Source organism: Alligator mississippiensis, chromosome 9 (genome assembly GCF_030867095.1).
Source record: "Alligator mississippiensis isolate rAllMis1 chromosome 9, rAllMis1, whole genome shotgun sequence".
NCBI classification, from domain to species: Eukaryota; Metazoa; Chordata; order Crocodylia; family Alligatoridae; genus Alligator; species Alligator mississippiensis.
The window spans coordinates 24320575-24341930 of NC_081832.1; the positions used below are offsets into that span (position 1 = coordinate 24320575).

Here is a 21356-nt window from a genome sequence, read left to right on the forward strand (position 1 = left end):
TCTCCTCACCCTGTCGCTGCACCCTCTGACGCCGGGGCTACAACACAACAATAACCCTGGGGTCCACACTCTATACCTTTTAAGGTGGCAAGCTACTCTCAGTATAATGTACCTTCTACTCGCAAATACTTATCAGCTTCTATAACCCCTTAATCCTACCAGCAGCAGAACAGGCAGTCAAGCATCTCCAAGCAGTTTTTTCTATGAGGGGTCCTTCCCCTGGGAGCTGCCAGAAAACTGACTGCCTCCAGCCCCAGCCATGGGGCTTATATGTGCCAAGGGCCCTGCCCTCTTCTGGTCAGCTGACCAGGTGCAGGCACAGGCTAATTTCCTCATTAGGCTGCTGCCATGGCAACCTAAACCTGTGGGATTTCTGCCTGGCCTCTAGGGCCCTCTCTCTAAGCGGTTTCTGCCCTTAAAGGAAGAGGCACACCTTAGTGCCCTGTGACAACCGTCCAGCCAGGACTAGGCATGTGTTATCAGTTAACCATTTAACCGATACAATTAGAGGAGGTTAAACAATTTTTTAAATGATATTTACATCCCTGGCCCCAGCCAAGATTTTTTTTTTTAACATCCTTTTTCTGTAATTGGCTGCCCAGCTTTCAATTCCCATAAGGGTAGTTATATCTACATTAATTAGAACGTGTTTTGCAAGTAGAATTTCATGTACTACTTAATCAGTAAGATATATTTTTAGATTTTGTAAAGCAATCTACCATATCTCCTTCCACTAATTCTATAACGATCAAAAAAGCACTTTGGCAAGATTTTTTATTTTTTAGTAATTCCCTGCTGCTTGTTATGAACTTCTAGAAGTTTAATTATTTTTAATATTAATATTTGTACATGTATGTTAGTAGATTTGGAAGTCAAAATTAGAAAGTAATTGTCAGGCTAATGTTACCACCACTATTATTTCTACAGCTCAATATGGTTTTTTTTTTAAATAACTTGTTTGCTACACTAATTTGTCTTTAGCACTTTATATTATATTATCCTCTCCAACTTGTATCTGTACAGGGCATAGGTTATAGCTGTGTTGGTCTAAGGACATAGGCAAATAAAGTTCTTTGGGTAAATACAATATCTTCTATTAGACCAACTTGGTCTGATAGAAGACATTCAAATTTACTCAAAGAACCTTGTCTACTTTTATCTGTATACATTGAAGTAGTTCAAACACCTCCTTAACATGCTTTATCAACAGCTATTTTCAGAAAGCCTACGCTTATTGCTTTGATTTATATTTATGTTGCACATATTTCTGAACAGGAATTAACATCTTTAACTTCCTAATATTACCCGTTTTCACAGGAAATACTGGTAAAAGCACTCTACACTTTTTTCGACCCTTAATTTACAGCAGCTTGTTTTGTTTTCTTGCTGTGCTCCTATCAACACTGACTGTAAGCCTTACCTGACTGGATAGTCAGAACAAGAACAAGAACAGGATCCTTTTTTATCTTCTCAACTTTCTAAAGCCATAATGGTCACTTTTTGCTCCTTGCACGAGATTTCCTAGCAAACTGTAGTCATGTTTTGTTTAAGCCTTGCTCTGGTCTGAGTATTAAGACACGCACTTTCCCACCAATATAATCTGCCACATTAGGATATCCTGTCTAGCACATATCTACAGGTTTCATACCCAATAACTGAATTCACAGCTTTTTGGATTATTTCACATTTTTACTGCTTTTCAGTCTACGCATTTGGGTACAGACACTTTCATGCACACGACGCTTACTCACTTTGTTTCAGATTAACTCCATTTTGTAATCTCCTTTGAAAGTTGGAAGTACATATGACAGTTTTAAGTGACGATCCCTCTTCTGTCCCTTAGGTTTAGAGATGATCTGCACAAAAGAGAAAAAAAAAAAAAAATGGGATCATTCCATTTTTGGTTCATTATGACAAACAAAGACGCCTGAAAGTTTCTCTTATAAATTTAGGTAGGAGGCTTCCTAACTTTTCTTTCTTCTGTATAGAACTTATGTTCCAGACCAAGTCTGGAACATTCTGAGGCTTCCACAGATCAAGTAAAATGTTGATATAGCACACGAAGGAAAATTAAGTAGTTTTAATTACATTAAACTTGATATTTCTAAATTTATAGCTATTTAACTTCAAATGACTGTTGTATGTTGCAGACCCAGTACCAAAAGGGAACCAAGGTATTTGTGGGGTTTAGGAGCAAGAGAAATATAATGAAGATAGTTGCCTACCTCAAATAAATGGCTTTTGAGATGTTCTGTGCATGTGATCCTCTGCACAAGGGGTTGCAATATCTTTACCAGCAGTATTCATAAAGGCCTGTGTATGCCCTCCACCCTCCTAAGGGCAAAAGGCCCACATTTTTTTTTTTTTTTTTTAGCCTGAGGTTGGCTGGCTAATAACTTAAAATCTCTCAGGCAGACGAAAGGCCTTTGCCATATGAAATTAAGATGGACTGGATGAATATGATGCACTGAGATGAAGTTAACATGGACTTGGCCAATTTTCAGATCTGACAGAACAAAGTATCTTCTGAATCAACTGGTATCTGTCGCATGCTTTTCCAAATTAGCTGGGCAACAAGATATAAATGGGTACCACCCCCAAACAGCCATCTTGAATGACCTGCAGGACCCAGGCTACACTTCCTTGAAAAGACAAAATACAGGAACTAAATGGAGAGGGAAGGATATAAAACTGTATCAATGAGTTCAGTTAACTCAACTATCTTAAATTGAGGGCTCTGACCCACATCTTGGTTGAGAAGCACCAGCAGAGAATGAAGATGGCTTCTTCTTCTGAATCTTGACCTTCTTCCTCATAAGCCTCATAGAAAGCAGCTTAGCTCTTTATTTTAAAAAACGTGAAAGTTTGTAGTTTTCCCTTCTAAAAGACGAAATGCATATGCCAAAGGATAGAACTAGATAGTCTTTTAAAGAGTTAAAAAATTATCATTTTTTGCATTAACTATTGAACCATTTTACATGGTACCCATATTAAAGGAACCCAGTTTTTTGTTCCTTTAAAAATATAACTTTGGACATACAGTGTGCACATTATAAGCCATCCCAAGCCTTTTTTTGGGGGGGGGGGGGGTGGAGAAGGGGGGAAATTTCATACCTCAGTTCCCCTTAAGTTTTGGAAAATGAAAGGAAATGTGACCTTTAAGATTTCTGCAAGTTCCAAAATCTCTTCATTGCTAGAAAGTACGCTCACATTTACAGTGCTGATTAGACAACATAAAAAACAAATCTATAGAATTTCTTATAACCCAGCTTTAGTGAGAAGCACCTCTAAATTTCAGAGGGAATGCTGCTTTCTCCCAAACAATAAAAGGTTTCTTCTGCATCCATCACTCAAGGGAATTACCACTCTACAAGGAAGCCAATACTTACATTTCAGGGATCTAGGCTCTGAGACACTGAATACCAACTCTCTAAATCAAGGATGCCAAACATATGGCCTGTCACCAAATTCCCAACTAAAGAGCCTCCTGGCCGTGGCTGTTGGTGGTGGGGTGGGGAAAGAGAGAGGGGATTGATGACTGTGTTAACCCCCACACTGTTGCTCATACCACCACTTGCTCCACTGCTATCAATGGAGGCAAGAGGGGAAACAGGACATGAAACCATGCACAGTCCCTAGCAGACACTGCTGGGGAAAATATTCCTAACTGCTGTCTAAAAGATGCATATGGAGAGAAATTTAAAATAAATTGTTAATTCTGATTAACTTTGCAAAATTATTTTTTATTACGTATTAGTACCTCAGAAATTCCTGATAAATTTCAAAACAAGTCAAGGTGGAGTACAGAAAAGTACAGAAATGGCTAATCCCTGTCTACATGGGAAAGTTTTACCTGTTATACACCTATAACATTATGTAAACACTTATTTCTGCAAACATGCCTACTTGCGGTTTAGCTTAACCTTTTTTCAAACAATGAGTCAAACTGAAAAAGGTGGTCTTGTACCAAAATAACAATATCCACACAAGGAATTATATTACTAGATTTATAAGCTCTATAACTGATACAGTGTTTCCTATGTAGACAGGTTTTTCAGATCTTAAGTCACTTGGCCACTTGAAAATTTGCCTTATACCATTTCACAATTAATATATAAATCACCAAGGTTTTATTTATTGTATTTGATTTTAAGGGTCATAATAAATAACTAAAAGTACAGAATTAACTATTTTAGCATGTTTCCCATCTCATCAATTAAGCACAAAATTCTGTTAACTTGGTGCACATATCTCCTGTAGAAAACTGCCCCCAGTCTAGAATATTTTTACCAGCATTATTTTGCCTACACAATGAAAGGAAGATATTTCATGCCCACCCGTAACTGTGAATTTCATTGTTTGTGTCAGAATCAAGTGTCTTTTTAACATAGCGCACGTGATGTACGAGCATTACTGATTGTTGAGTATATAGCACTATGACTACATTCTTCCCCTGGACTGTCACAATAAGGAAACAGTATATAATTTTGGTTAAAAATTCACATATCCCTTGGCAAACAGAAAAACAAGCTTTTATCTTCCATGAGTTGCATTTTGCTTTTTCTGCCCCCCAAGGGAGAGGGTAATGCACAGTACTGCTGTTCAGATTGGAGGGATCAAATTAACCTGTTCAGTTCTGAGGGATTAAGCCACTTTGTAGTTAATGGAAACAGATGATGTTCATTACTTCACAAAGAGCAGTAAAGAGCCCAACCTCATGCTGTCTACAAGAACAGCAAAGTGAAGTGACACTGACAGCATTCCACATGGGCACAAAGAATCACATCACGGGTCAAGGGCATGAACTATTAGTTTAACTAGAGCCACCAATGAGGAAAACAATTAAAATCATTACCCTGTCATGGTTTATTCAATTACTTAAAATAATTAATTTTATTTGGTCCAATTTATTACATTTACATTTTTAATATAGTAACTTTCTGTTTTTATCTTAACTCCTCCCTCCCCCCAAAAAACCTCTTTTGGCAAAGCAAACAGTCTCACTTATTTCATGGTGATATGAAACAAACTGATAGTTTTAAAACATTTTAACATATTTGTTTAATACAAATATTTTAGCACAAAAAACTAAGCAGATGATACCTCTATCAGGAAATCAGAAATTGGATATCAACTGTTCAAAATTCATTGCGTGTAAAGCTTTATAATGATTTTGAAATATTAATTCTTGTTGTCAGATTTATCTGGCAATTAACTAAGGAGTGCAGCAATTATCTACATATAAAAGTCCACTCTATACATCTGGATTATGAAAATATATCTTGTTTTGACTGGAAGGAAAATGACACGTTTACATTAATGATAACTATGAAGAACCATAAGAAAAGGCATAGAACTTCCACTCACTTTTTACCTTACTGGAGACTTATGATATTTATAACGCTTTTATACTGAATACTGAAGGCCAGATTATTTTCCTAAATGCTGGCGTTATCCTCTCCTCTTACTATTATTGAGCATTTTAATTTTTCCTCAGGCAGCTTATATTGAAGACTGTTTTGCTGGTGACAGTATATAGTACACAGTACATAGGTAAGAGACACAGGTGGAAGGAAACCCAACCCCTACTTTAGAAGACATCCCATCTCTTAAGTCCCTGATTTGTTTAAACTTCTTCCTCTAGTACTCTAATCTGGAAGAAAAAAAACCTGTCTTGACTCAAGATAAAATCTAGTAAAGATACAGCAGTTTTTAGCTGTCCCATGAATTATCAGATACTGTTAAGGACACCCCCCTCCCCAAGTTACTGTACTGTATGACAATTACAAAATAAGAATTATAAGAATGTTACCTCAAGTCTAGAAAATATCATTTTCTTAATGAAGACAAAACTAGAACCAAAGCGAAAGTAAGCCACCTCCAAATGTTTGTGTTTGTATCACTGCTTCAGTACATTTGGTTGTTTAATAGCATGCACATTCCAGGCTTTACAAGAATTCATTAAGTGAAAAAATAGCTGGCTTAGCTTATGTATACAATCTTTTTCCACAGAAAATGTGAGCAAATATGGATTTTACAAAGAGGATTTTTTTTAAATTAGGAATATGCACACACCCCTAAAGATCTGACCATGGCAAATACATTCCTAATGGATATTTGCTGAAAAACCTCATCATAGGTGACAGCCTACACTAGTCTTAGAAGGCAAGGTTTGAGTGCATACCTGAATGGTATACCGCCAAAGTAGGACTGAAAAATGCTGGCAGGATAGTACACAGAAGAATGTAGAGATAGTGCCAAGCTGTGCCAGTTACATGCATAGTGGACTTCAGCTTCCACTATCACAAGTCCACCATTTAAGTGATCAGATTAAAAGAAAATTTAAGCACAATGCTTGAAAAATAGAAGCAAAATCAGTACTAGAAACAGAGATCGGCTTTAGTATTTCTTAGATCTATTTGAACACAACTCATTAGGAGACAAGAAAATGAGACAATAATAAGTATTTTCTCCTATTGGAGTTTGCCAGTCAAAAAAATATTGTGGTCCTATAAGAACTAGAAAGAATATCATGAAATCTTTTGAGATTCATCCCAGAAATCATATAGTGCTTTTGCATTGTCTTCTCATGCAATTAACAGAAACAAAAACATCAATACAAAAACACCTACATAAGAATATAACATTAGATTATCTCATTGTGTTCTTTGGAGAAACACATAGGTGCCCTGCTAACGAAATTGGACTGCGGCACCTGCTTCTTGTGCCCTGAAGAAGAGGGGTGCCCAAAAGTATATCGCTTGCCTCCTGGTACCTCCCTCACAGATCTCAGTAAGCTGTGAGAAAGGGCAAGGGCTTCCTATATGGTGATCTTCTTGCTGAATCTGACACTGACACCTACCAGGTCCTGTGGGAGGGACTGACACAGGTCAGCAAGAGCAATCAGGACCAGCTAAAGGGTCCTCTCATTCTGACTAAGCTCTCAGACACCCTTCACCCAATGCCCACCAGCAAAGTGCTGGGCACAGACAGGCTGACCCTGAACTTCTACTGCACCTTCTGGAACATTCTTAGCCTGGACCTCACTGCTGTCTGGGCTGAGTCCAGGGTAGTTCCCCCTGTTGTGCAGGAAGGCTATCCTGACCCTACTGCCTAAGAAGGGGGACCCTTGCAACCTGAGGAACTGGCACCCAGTCTCACTCCTCTGTACAGACAATAAGGTCATAGTGAAAGCCATGTTGCTGTGCCTGAAGTCCATGCAAAGGGGATGCAATTCACCCCAACCAGACATACAGTTACCGAGTGCTCCATCTTCAACAATCTGTACCTGGTGCAGGACCATCTTGAGTTTGTTCACAGGGTGGCTGTAACAGCCAGAACCAGAGGGATTAAATAAGCAATAAATATGTGCTTCTTGGAGGCATTTAGTATTTTGCCTAATAGGTAATATTAGCTAATATAAAGCTTGTAAGCTCGTAACCCATAAATGTAACTCGTCTGTCATAAGTTTAACCAAAATGATAAAACTGTTTGTATTAATCATGGAACTGACTGGGCCCCAAAGGCAAAGTTGTAGCTGCAAGATTAGCTGACCCAATGGTTTTTGCTCAGGGTTCAGCCTTGACAATAAAAACTGGATCCAACCACCCTGCACACCCAACACATTCCAGGAAAGCATGCCCAAAGAAAGCATATTCAGAGAAAACTAAAAGGGTTGGGCTTAGTTATGTTAATTTCAAAACTAAAGATGCTGCATTGTAGTTTGCTTATTGGATAAACCCAACCCCAGTCTGGGTAGTAACCTTTTATGATAATTTTTAACACCTTTTAATCCCATAGGGTAAAAGCTATAGGGCAAGATTGTGAGTGGCTCTAAAGCCAATAGATTAGCATAAAACTAGGTATAAAAAGCACGTGTGTCAGGTGACCAGCAGGAAGGAGGGAACAAAACAGTCACTGCTGTTCCAAGCCCGGACTCTGGACTCCCGGTGTGAGTGAGGATCAGATCTTGATCAAGGGATCTTCTCCAGTAATCCCTCCGACAGCGTCGATTAGGAAAGCCTGACTTCACTGGAATTACTTGGCGTGCACCTGGCATCGAGGAATAAGTTGCCAACCCATGTCTGTCTATTTGTTGTTTTAAACAGCCCAGTGGCTGATACCCTCGCAGTGCCCAGTTGGCCTGTGACAGAACTGATCTTTTTATTTGTTATCATCTGTTGTTATTATTTATGATTAGCTCTTTAATACTGTATTATCTGCTTATCACATTTATTTTTCTGTTAACTGTTGTGTGTATAAGCTATAATAAATTTGCCTTTGCTTCACTCCCAACTTTGCCTCCTTGATCTGAAACTGAACTGAACAGCCCAGTAGGCCTGCGATAAAATTGATACACTCACAGTGCCCAGCTGGTCTGTGACAGGTGGCCTGTCATTTGCCTTCCTGTTCCTTGATGAGAAAAACCATTTGACAGGGTGTACTATGGGTATCTCACTGGCTCAGCTTTGGTCCTAGTTCATGTGGTTTCTCCAAGTACTATATGCCTCTGTAGAGTGTATGGTCAAGCTCTACTGGATGCTGATGGAGACCATCCTGTTTAGGCTTGGAGTGAGTCAAAGTTGTCTGCTATCAGGCCAATTCTACACCACTGCCCTCAAGCTGTTCCTCTGTCTCCTGAGCAAGTGGGTGGCAGGGCTGCTGCTCAAGGAACCAACCACGAGAATGGTCTTGTCAATGTATGCCAACAATGCACTCCCGACTGTCCAGGACCTGGGCAACCTGGCTCAAGTGGAGGCCTGTCAGTCCATCTACTTGGCAGCTTCCTCTGCCTGGGTCAACTGGGTCAAGAGCTCTGGCCTGACAGTAGGTGACAGGTAGGCTCAATCCCACCTGTACTCCAAATATCCAATGGAGTGCAGGCTTGCTGCTCTAGCTGGGCAGGGTCTACCAGTCACCTTTCCCCTCTGGAAAACTGGCACCAGCTAGAGGTCAAGGTGTCTGAGCAGCTGCAGCCATGGGCAGGTCTGCTGCAATCTCTCTTCCTTCATGGGAGGGCACTGGTTATCAACCAGCTGGTCCCATCCACACTCTGGTAGTGTTTCAACATCCTGGCCACGCCCCTGGAGCTCCTGGCCAGTTTCCAGAGATGGGCACTGGGCTTCTTCTGGCTGGTACAGCACTGGGTCTTTGCAGATATCTTGAGTCCTCCCTTACAGCAGGGCAGGCAGGGCCTGGTCTGCCTCCACAGCCAGGTTCACACCTTCTGCCTTCAGAGGTTTATGTACAGAGCTGGTAGCCAGGTGACACAACTTCTGATCGACTGTGCCTTCCTCCATCACCTCTGAGGATTCTGATCTGACTGGCAGCTCTTCTACCTGCAAGGTCTCCTTAAGCAGGATGTTGAGGATCTGCTGTATTTCTATCAGGACCTCCTCAGGGCCTGGAGACTGGTCTCTGCCTCCAAGTCCTCAGGGATGGTTGCCCAGAGCACTGACCCTCCTTATTGAGCCCCTGATGAAAATACCAGAGATGCCAGAGATGAAAGTGTCCTGGGTGTGCCAGTGAATGCTTCTGACAAATATCACTCACATCTGAGACCTCCTCTACTGACCAGTGCATGGAGCTGCCCATGCTATATACTCCCTACCACTTACTCCACAAGGCAAAGGCTACCCTGCCATCCTCTGGCCTCGCCCACATCGACCAGGTCCTGCACAAGGGCAGTCTCTGCCTTCCCAGGATTCCCCAAGCCCTCTAGAGCTAGTTGTGGGGTTGCTGCCTTGGCAGACCCCACGGAGTTCCCCACCCCACCATCTTATTAGGCTGGGGAACACCAATTTGGTCCACCTCTGAACAGCCCAACACCATCAACTCTACTTGCTTGTGCTCCACATAATCCATCATCCCATCCTTGCATTCCACCCCAATAACAAATGGCACGACATTTGGGGGGGGAGGGGTATTAAGATACCCAGTGGACATTTGTATTCCACCTTGATCTGCCAGTCTACCAGGGGCCTAAGATGGCAGCAGCTCCATGGAGCCATTGCCATAGTGGTTTATCTGGTGTGCTTTACAGACACCCCTTATACCTGATCCTTTCACCAATGGAGGTAGACCCCAGTGCACACCTATTTCGACTATGCCGGGTTGCAACCCCTTTTCCACCTCTTCCAGAACATCCTGCTAAGGTTCTGACTGAACTGTTCCTTGCAACTTTTTTGTTACGCACTCCCCATCCATGGCCCCACCAAGTCCCAAGACCACAGATACCCTTGATTAATTCAGGGGGGTGAGTGGGGGCAGTGGATGCTGGCCAATGTGTTCTGCTCAGTGCCCCCTTCCAGATCCCTTCTTATTGACCTATGACCTCACTCTCCTTCCTATTTTCTTTTTATTTGTCCCAAGTAACCAACTCGTATGTCCCCAATGGCCTCTGTTATTAAGAGAGGCTTATAGTTAATTGTGACAGACCTGTTGAGCCCCAGCTCAAGTCTGGGATCGTGCCCGGTATGCAAAGGCCAATAAGGATACCAGGGGTGAAAGTACAAAGAAGGTTTATTGCTAGCAATAAAAGGTGCAAGAGGAATAATTCACGTAACAAGCACACCTACTACTACTTCTAAGCATCTTTTATACAGGAGTTTTCAAGCCTTCGCAAGCATGCTTGTTTAATGATTGGTTATAAGTGAGTGACGCAAGAAGTTCTTTACTGAGCATGTCTCTATACCTGTGTTTTAGCCATGTATCTCATTTACATACATGTGTGTTTCATTAGCATACTTTTTCCCCACCTAGGGGTGTGATTTTTAGTATTTTAATGAGCCCTTTAACCCAGTACTCTGTTTCTTCTTTTGTTTTCAAGCCCCCTTTATCTAAGAGTGTCTCCTCCTTATCATTGCAGATGGGCATTCTTTACATAGCATTCTCCTCTTCTTCGTCTTCGAGTAGAGGTTTCTAGGTCACTCCTTACAGACCTAAACCCATAATCCTACAGCATATTGAATAGGCCTGTGTCACATAGTGGCAGAGTGTGAATGCTCAAAGGGAGAATCAACAGGGTATGACAAAGGCTTTCTGCCCCCCTTCCTCACCCCCCCCCCCCAACACTGTTCCTCTCTCTCAGCCTCCAGCATTTAAGGTTTAGGAAGCTCTAATTCAGAGGCTATACCCCTAAACTTCCATGCTCAATAGCCCTTTCCTCCAAGAATTCCCTTTTTGAAACTGGCTAAACCGGCAGCTTCCACAACATCTTGGTGGCAACAAGTTCTACACGTTAATGACACACCGTGGAAAAAAAAAATTAGTTTTAGTATTACCTACTAGTTTCATTTTGTGACCTCTAGTTCCTGTACTGAGAGAAAATAATACATCTCTATGTACTTTCTCTTTGCTATTTAGTATTATCATGTCCTCCCTCAAACACCTCTTTTTCTAAACTGAATAGGCCTAGCCTCTTTAGTCTGTCCTCATATGCAAGCCTCTCCATAATGCTAATCATCCTTGTTGCGCTTTTCTGCATCTTCTCTAGTTTTTCTGTATCCTTATTGAAGTGTGGGAATCGAAACTGGGCACAGTGTTCAAGGTGTGGACACACCATGGATTTAGAAAGGGGCATGACAATACTTGCCATTTTGTTTATGATTCCATTCTTAGTAATCCCTAACATTTTGTTTGCCTTTTTGACAGCTGCCAAGCACCAAATTGATGTTTTCAGCAAACTGTCTGCAAGGACTCCCAGATCACTTTCCTGTGTAGCAACTAAGCTAATCCAGAGCCCTAAGTATAGTTATAGTTTGGGTTTTTTGCCCAGGTACATCACTTTACATTTACCTACATTAAATTTCGTCTGCCATTTAGTTGCCCGTTCAATCAATTGTGCCAGATCCTTCTGTAGTTTGTTACAGTCCACTTTGGTTTTTACCATTTTGAATAATTTTGCTTCATATGCAAATTTGGCCACCTCACTATGTACCCACCCCCTTTTTCAGATCATTTATGAATATGTTAAACAGCACTGGCCCTAACACAGATCCCTGGGGGACCCCAATATTTACTTCTTTCCATCCTGAAAATTGACCATTTATACTCACTCCTTGCTTTCCATCTTTTAGCCAATTCTAATGCTTGAGTGGACATTCCCTGTAATCCCATGACTACCTAATTTAGTTAAGAGCCTCTAATGGGAAACGTTGTCAAAAACTTTTTGGAAATCCAAATATACTATATCAACAGGATTGCCCTGATCCACTTTATTTCTAATAACCTCAAAGAACTCTATCTAGTAGGTTGGTGAGGCAAGATTTCCCTTTGGCAAAGCTGTGTTGATTCTTCCTCAGCAAGTCACATTCATCCATGAGCTGAACAATTATTTTTTTGTTTTTTATTACTGTTTCTACCAATTTTCCAGGAACAGAAGTTAGGCTCCTCAGTCTATAGTTCCCTGCATTCTCCCTAGAACTTTTTTTAAATATGGAAGTCACATTGGCAACCCTCCAGTCCTCTGGTACCAAGGCTGTTTTTAGTGATAAGTTGCCTACTACAATTAGGAGTTCAGCAATTTCCAATCTGAGCTCCTTCAGGAGCCTAGGGTGAATACCATCAAGTCCTGGTGATTTGCTACTGCTTAATTTATCAATTTCCTCTACACCCTCATCTACTAAAACCTCAATTTGGGTCAGCTCCACTGACTTGTCCCTACAGAGGAGTGGATCCAGTGATGAAATCCCCTTAACTTCATCCACAGTGCTTCAATATATTCATTAGAAAATTTTAAAAATGAACTATTTGCAAAGCACTGTACAAATATTAGCTAATGAATTCTAAATACAATCATGGGTGAGCTAGACTAGAGATTGGGAAGCAGAGAAGGATATTTCAGATTCTAGGAACTAGAGGGTCATAACAGTCACAACCTGTGCAGAAATCTTATGCAGAGGATGGAAGAATGCATGCACAATGGTCTCCATGTAGGGGAAAGTAAATGCTGGAATCGGAGAAATGATGGCTGCAAAATATAAGCCATGCATATATACTTACGTGCATTCTAGTAAATACAAAACCATTATTGCTGTGCTATCCAATACTCAAGATATATATCCAAAACAACATCCACTTCCAGCTGACCACTTTTCTCAGCCACTTCATCCAAAAAGGATGGAAGTTTATTTGAACATAACTCTTGTAGCACTATGCTGTTTTGTAAACCAACCACCATTAAAGAAGGGCAAACATGTTGCGCTCCACTGGTTTAGGCCACATCACTTCTAGACTGTGGGCTGGATATAGTTCCCGAAGCGACTGGATCTGGCCCACAACATGCATGATTAGCAGCAAGCACCTTGGCCCAGTAATGCATCCCTTTTCCAGCCCTGTGCTATGCTGCTGATTCCCTTCACAGCCCTCCTTGCTCTCTCTCCTCCCCTACAAAGGGCACAATTTACTCTCTCCTCCCCTTCTTCTCTGCCTCCTCTAGACAGGTGCTGCTTATCCAAGGTAAAGTTCTAGTCCTGTTACATACTAGCGTGTTTTACTAGTTTATTTATGTCAATTTAAAACCTAAACCAATATTTATACCAGTACAGACAAAATTTGCAGAGAAGACCTGTGGCACAAATTAATCTTTCAATATGACCAGAAGCTTAATACATTCAGGCACTGACAAACAAATGCAAGAAAGATTTCATAGATGAGGTATTTTCACCAGGAAAAACTGCCACTATCGAGCGCCCTACCAAATAAACATGGGGATTATTAAGTGACATTCCTCAGATCTGAACTACTCCTGCAGTATTACTAAGGGAGAATAAAAGCATCTGAAGCAAAAGTTTCTAACCCATTCAAAGCTTCACTGGTTAAAAATCAATACCAAATGTCCAATTTTTGAATTTTCCAGTTGCTAACCAGGATTAATGGTTACCAGAATGTGCCTAAGAGGTTATGCTTAGAACTGAGAATAAGGGAAGGCATTACAGCTGAACAATGATGCACAAACATACCCAAGAGTTCCAATAAATTCACTTTCAAACAAAGTTCTCACTAACGCTATCATTAGTGCAGTTCATGCTGCCTGACCAACCTGCAGGACCCAGTTTTCCCTGAGATTATTTCACTTTACCAGATTGGAAGTTACAAATCTCAAAATACCTCAGTAGTCTTGTTTATGGCTGAAGGCCACTTTCTAAAATCTTGGATACAATCCTGCTGGACAATAAGTGACTTAGCTTAGGTCAACAAAGCATGAGTTTTTGACTTGGGAACCAGAAGCAACCATAAGTGGCCCGTCTCAATACTTCAATTTACTTAAAACTAATAACTAACGATGCTCCATGATCATTGGAAATTCTAAATATTCTTGAGGGCAAAGTTTAATTGTGTCCGGTTATCCATTCAATCAAATACAGAGAACAGATCAGAACAGGAGAAGGAAATATAAGCATAAAAAACAACTTTTGCTATGTCTCTTCCTTTGCTTTGTGTAACTAGCTTATGAAAGATAATTTATTCTCTTTCCTGACTCCTCAATGGTAAAAAAGGAAGTTAATTTTTAAAATCCTGCCATTCTCCGAGTAGAATATATGTAGTTGAATATATGCCAGGGGTGGGCAAAATATGACCCGCGGGCTGGATCTGGCCCATAAGGCCATTTTATCTGGCCCACGGGGCCCCTAAAAAATTTAGAAAATTAATATTTCTCTGCCCTTGGTTCCTGTCAAAAATGACAGGAACCAAGGGCAGTAGGACCTAGGGGAAGCCCAGAAGGCTCCCACAACAGCAGGGAATGCCCGGCCCTGCCCCCACAGCTGGAAGCCCCAGCCTGGGATTCAGGCCTGGGACCACATGGCTGCCCCATGCCAGAACCACAGGTAAGGGGGAAGGGGTGGGGAAGGAGGGAAGAAGAGGACCCTGGGCAGGGAAGGAGCCCAGGGAAATGTGGCTGGGGGAAAGAAGCCCCTCCCCCGGCCCGTGGCCAGCACCCTACGCTGCTGCCGCTTGCAGCCTCCATGGGGCTGCCTGTGCCTGCTCTGGAGAGCCTCGTGTAGCCTGAGAGCAGCTGTAGCAGGGAGCACCGACCATGGGGCAGGGGAGGGACGGCTTTTCTGCACCTCCCCCCCCCCGGCTCAATTTTTCCTGGCTCTTTACCTGCTCCTTCGTGGCATGGAGGAAAGCAGCCTTTCCCTGCCTTGTGGCCAGCGCTCCCTGCTGCAGCCGCTCACAGCCCACCCAGGGCTGTCCTAAGCAAGCACAGGCAGCCCCAGGTGGGCTGCGAGCAGCTGCAGTACAGAGCGCTGGCCAAGGGGCAGGCAAGGGGCCACTTTTCCCTCACACTCAGCACCAGCTTGTAAACCCAGCCCCACTGCCAGCCTGGGCCCTGTGCCGGCCCCAGGCTTGCCCATCAGGGCTGTGTGCAACGACAGCAGTTGCAGCCCCCCTGCTTGCCGTGCCGGACAGTGTTTGCCACTGCCGCCTTTGGGCTGGCCAGTGCACGAGCGAGCTCCAAGCGGGCAGCAGAAGCCAACACTACCCTGCACAGCAAGTGGGGGGGCCACAGCTGCTGTCGCTATGCACAGCCCCAGTGGGCAAGCCCAGAGCCAGCATGGGGTCCAGGCTGGCAGCAAGGCCAGGTTACCAGCTGGTACTGAGCACAGGGGGGAAAAAAGCGGCCCCTCACCTGCCCTGTGCCTGGCACTCCACACTGCAGCCACTTGCAGCCCATGTGGGGCTGCCTGTGCCTGCTCCAGACAGCTGCAAGCAGCTGCAACAGGGAGCGCCGGCCATGGGGCAGGAGAGGGGCCACTTTTCCCTGCACTCAGGAACAGCTTCTTCTCTGCCAGCGAGCAGGGGGTTGGGGCCGTACACTGCCTCCTGCCTGTACCACAGAGCTGGGTGGCACTGGGAGCGAGTGGGCAGGGAGCCAGCAGGAGCACGGGGCCCACACCGGTGTCTTGGGGCCAGCACCAGCAGGGCCCAGAGCAGGGCGGCAAAAGTACAGGGTCCTGGCCGGTAGGGGCTCTGTGGAGCCGGGCCAGTTCCCCACTCTCCCTGCTGGTGCAGCCCAGCCCAGCTCCACAGGCCCCTACCAGCCTGCACCAGGCCCCACCGGTGCTGGCCCTGAGAGACTGGTCCCAAGACATTGGTCCCAAGATGGTGACCAGGGGGCTGGGCACCTGTCAAGGGGCAGGGCTACCCATGCAGCCCTCAACAGCCTGCCAAAACTGGGTAAGCGGCCCTCCACCCAAAATAAATGTCCACCCTGATATACATATACAGGTCAGTTGCATCTTATGCGGCGGTTAGGTATCGAAGTCAGCACATAAAGCGAAAATAGCGTAAGGCGAAAATCGGTGACTATATGAAGGGTGGGGGGGGCGGGGCTTGAGTTTGCATGCGCCGCCGTGCTTAGAGCTGTGGGGCCGGCGGCAGTGGCGCAGCACAGGGTTGTGGTGGGGACGGCTGCGTGCCGCCCGGCCACCACCACGCTGCCGCTGCCACCCGGCGGCTGGCCACCCAGCTCCGGGCACGGCTCCATGGCGACAGCGGGAGGTTTTGGAGGCAGTGGCCGTCACCGCCATAACTGGCCTCCAGGTAAGCGGCAGCACCGCGTGCAAGCTCGAGCCCCACCCTCCCTCCCACCTCGTGTATAGTTGAATTTGTGCAAGTTAAATGCACGTATGATGTGACTGACCTGTATATACAAGAATGATCCTGCTGAGAAAGATCTTTTCCTTTTTAATTAAAGTGCTGATTAAAATTAAAAGATATGATGTTCAGGACCAATCATTTAAATGCAAGCACAAGAGCAGTTCCATTCATGAGGAAGAAGAAAAAAAAAAATTGCAAGAAAATACTGTAGTTAGTGAAATTACAAAAAAATCATCCTATTAATATGCCATCTTCTTTAAATGATTTGAATGAATAACCAATGCAATAATGACCTTAGATTTTCCTTGAAGAAACATGATGTATGTTCTCAGGTTTTTAAATCGGTGTTTACTCTGTGAACTATTAAAGCAAGCATAAAAATTCCATGCATAACTTTAAAATTTAATGGGAAATGTCAGATATTTCTAAAAGATTAGGGTAATAGGATATTCTGCAAGGACAAGGCCTCATTTTCAGTTCTTCAAAGATTGTTCTTTTCCAGTTTACAAATGTCTTCCTCAAAAATGACACACTGTACCGTTTAGATTTAAAAGAAATTAAATCTTCCCTCTGCCCACAAGCCTATACTGCAATAAAAAAGGTCCAAACTTTAGCTGCTATCAGTGAAGGACTGGAAGGAAATGGGATGCAGTCCACCTTTTCTTTTCCCAAGCATAAGCACAGAATTTGCTAGGACGCCTGTCAAATCACAGACAAAGAAAGCTACCAAGCAGATGGATTGTCTGGAACCTTTTTAAAAAAAACTAGGGAATGCATTAACTTGATTCTGTGTCAATTCTAGAAAACCAGGACACCCCAAAGGTAGATAAGCAAAATGTGACTATATCCTATTTCCCCTCTGAAACAAACATGCAGATATTATCATGTTTCTGTAGTTGAACAGAGCTCATTTACAGTAAGCAATTGTAAATGTTCTTCTCAGCTATGCATGAAGCTATGCTAAGTGCCACTCCTTTTTTAAGCATGAGGGAATGCCACAGAACCAGCAAGCTGACAGAAATCTGAAAATGAAAATGCTCAGAAACAAGATGGTAAATTTAAAGCCACATGTCAATAGTGTTGTTCATCCTAAATTTAGAAGTGTGTCTTCATCCAGGTTTTTTACGTATTTTATTTAAAGGTGAGGGAAAAAAAAGTATAGATGTAATTGTTTAAAAACAATTTAATCTGATTTACTGAACTTTTACAAAACACCTTTGTTCAGGGGTGCATGTGCATCAATCAGGGATGTTAATGCCCAACCAATATTTGTCTGTTAACCAGAAGATGAGGTAAAAAATGGAACAAAACAAATGGATTTTATAAACTATAAGAAAACTGAAATACTTGTTTTTAGGATTTTTAAAATATTTTGGAAAGAATGTTAAATTAAAAAAAACAAAATTGAGACCCCAGTTATTTTAATTTACAGTTGGTTGTGTCCCTCTGCTCTCTTTCTTATTTGTTAAACATCCTTCCCAAAATTATTTTATAACCCTAAAAATAAGTAAACCTCAGAATTCCTGGTTGCTTCACTATGAATTAGAAATCGAATACCTAGGACAGGGGTTATCATCCAAGGGTACGCATACTCCTGGGGGTACTTGGACCAGTCCTAGGGGGTATGCGCGGGCAGGAGGGGATGGAGCGCTGCCACCTCCCAGGAGCAAGGCTGGGGTGGGGTGAGGCGAGGGCAGCGGTGCCCCTCTGCAGGGTGGGAAAGCTCGCACGCAGTGGCCACCGCCACATACCAGCCCAGTGATCTCTCCTACCCCGCAGGGAGGCGCCACTTCCCTCACTCCAGCCTGATGAGCTGCCCTGCCCCACCCCTGCTCTTGGGAGGTGGTGCCACTCTGTCCCCACCTCCCCGCTCAGCATCTGGCTGCATGCTAGCCCCGCTTCTTGGTGTCCAGCCATGTGTTAACCCCTAATCAAAATGGGATCAGAGGAAAAGAAAGTTGAGGCATTGTGGGTTAGGATACATGGAGGTCTACAGGAAAAGGACTTGGTGGTGGGGGTCTGCTACAGACCACCACACCAAGAGGAAAAGCTAGTCTTGGAATTCTTGAGGCAGCTCTCTGAAGCTGTACAGTCTAGGGATGTGGTTGTCATGGGGGACCTAAACTACCCTGACATCTGCTGGGAAAGCAGTCAGCCAAATCCAACCGTTCACATAGGTTCTTAACCTGCGTGTAGGACCTTCACCTAACACAAGAGGTATATGGTCCCGCTAGAGGGAATGCCTTATTGGACTTGGTGTTGGCTACGGGGGAAGACCTGGTAGGGGAGCTGCAGATTTGTGGTCACGTTGGGGACAGTGACCACCAATCAATCAAATTCACCATATGGCACAGGGTGGGTAAGCTACCTAGTAGGGTGGAAGTGCTTGACTTTAGGAAGTTTAACTTCAGTGTGCTTAGGAGTCTAGTCAATGACACACTGCAGGATAGGAGTATTGGCGTGATGGGAGTCCAGGAAGGGTGGTCACTCCTAAAAGAAGTGATCCTTTGGGCACAATGGGAGACTATCCTAATACAAGAGAAAAGGGGGAAAGGAGCCAAAAAACTTCCTTGGCTAAACAGGGAAATCCAGGACAGCCTAAGGGCAAAAAAGAAGGCATACAGGTGGTGGAAGCAGGGGCAAGCTACCAAGGACCCACACTTGTAGGAAGGCAGTTAGAAAGGCCAAAGTTACTACAGAGCTGAGGCTGGCAACACAAATTAGAGACAAAAAAAAAAAAAAAAAGACTTTGTTAGGTATGTCAGGAGTAAAAGGAAGGTGCAGGATAGCATAGAAACCCTACTAAACAAGGAGGAGCAATTAGTGACAGAGAGGGGGGACAAGGCTGAGCTATTCAATGAGTTTTTTGCCTCGGTGTTCCTGAACAGGGCTCAAGGTAACTCTCCTAATGGGTTCTTAGCTGGGCATCAGAGGGACACCAGCCTACCAACTGTCAATGCTGACTTGGAGCAGAGTCACCTGGATGGACTGGATGTGTTCAAGACTGCAGGTCTGGATGAGCTGCATCCAAGGGTACTGAAGGAATTGGCCAGTGTTATAGCAGAACCACTGGCACGGCTGTTTGAGCGCTCAGGTCAGTCCCAGAAGACTGGAAAAGGGCCAATGTAGTTCCTGTTTTCAAGCAGGGGAGGGAGGAGGATCCGAGTAATTATAGGCCAGTCAGTCTCACCTCCATCCTTGGAAAGGTCTTTGAAAAGATCATGAAGGATCATTTTTTTGGGAGTCCAGCAGGAAAAATAATGCAGCAGGGAAACCAGCATGAATTTGTAGCAGGTAGATTATGCCTGACCAATCTGGTTTCGTTTTATGACAGGGTCACAAAATGCTTAGACGCAGGAGTAGAGGTGGATGTTGTTTTCTTGGACTTTAGCAAGGCCTTCAATACGGCATCTCATCCTATTCTCATACATAAGTTAAAAGGCTGTGACAAAGATGTTTACATGGTCCGGTAGGTGGCAAATTGGCTTAGCGGTCGCACCCAGAGAGTGGTAGTAGATGGGTTGGTATTGTGGAAATAAATTTAACCAGGTCCCTTACTTGACTAAGAGAAGAGACAAAGAGAGAGAAAGAAGAGAAAAAGATACTGATACTATGCGTTTCAAAATGTTCTAAGATAAGGAAATACCTTCATGTCTCATTTTGTCTTGATATGTTAATCTCCGTGTGAAGATGTTAACCTCCTCCTTTCCGGGAACCAGAAACTAATAGCTGTTCCCAAAACACAATGTGTTTGCTGAATAAGCAAACTGCCTACGTGTGACAAACGAATGATCAACTTCTTCCTGTTTCTTCCAGGTTGCTCTGTCTGAACCATGCATCTTTTCTCACTGTCTAAAGTATAAATACGCTTGTAAACTTATAGAGTTCACAGTTCCTTTGAGAATCCTCCTTGTGATCACTTGTATAGCTCTAAATAAACCAAGATAGCTCTGTCAATTCTGATACAACCACAATGCGAAGTTTGATTTCTTCCACAGTATCAACCTGGAAGGATGTAGATAGTGGGGTCCCACAGGGTTCGGTCCTTTGTACTCTTCAATATCTTCATCAGTGACTTGGACAGAGTACACTTCACGCCAACATCCAAGTCTGCAAATGATGCTAAACTGTGGGGTGAAATGCACACTCTCGAGGGTAAGGAATGATTGCAGGCAGACCTGGACAGGTTAGAAAAACGGGCAGTACACAATAGGATGCAGTACAACAAGGACAAGTACAGAGTGCTGCACCTAGGGCGCAAAAATATCCAGCATATCTACTGGCTGGGAAGTGACCCCCTCAGCAGCACAGAAGCGGAAAGGGATCTTGGAGTCCTTGTGGACTCCAAGATGAACATGAGTCGTTAGTGAGACAAAATCATCAGCAAAGCTAACTACACGTTATCATACATCAGTAGATGCATGACAAAGAGAACCAAGGAGGTGATACTTCCCTTCTATGAGGCATTGGTCAGATCACAGTTGGGAGTACTGTGTCCAGTTTTGGGCACCATACTTCAAGAAGGATGTTGATAGAATCAAGAGGGTTCAGAGGAGGGCCACTTGTATGGTTAGGGGCTTATAGGACAAGCCCTATGAGGAGAGACTGAGGGACCTGGACCTTTTCAGCCTCCACAAGAGAAGGCTGAGAGGTGACGCAGGGGGACGCAGCAAGGGATCACACATCCCTGTTCAGCAGGGCGCCTCTCGAGGTAACAAGGACCAACTGTCACAAACTGACAGAGAGCAGAT

The 21356-nt window shown here is 43.6% G+C and overlaps 1 protein-coding gene across 4 annotated transcripts in view; it reads right to left on the reverse strand.

Moving 5' to 3' along the window:
- Nucleotides 1–21356, reverse strand: part of ITCH (itchy E3 ubiquitin protein ligase) — a 162614-nt gene that overhangs the window by 114516 nt on the left and 26742 nt on the right. For all 4 annotated transcript variants that reach the window (XM_019484673.2, XM_014609641.3, XM_019484672.2 and 1 more), the window contains one exon: nt 1752–1856. The gene's annotated coding sequence lies outside the window, so the exon portion shown is untranslated. The remainder of the gene's footprint in view (nt 1–1751; nt 1857–21356) is intronic.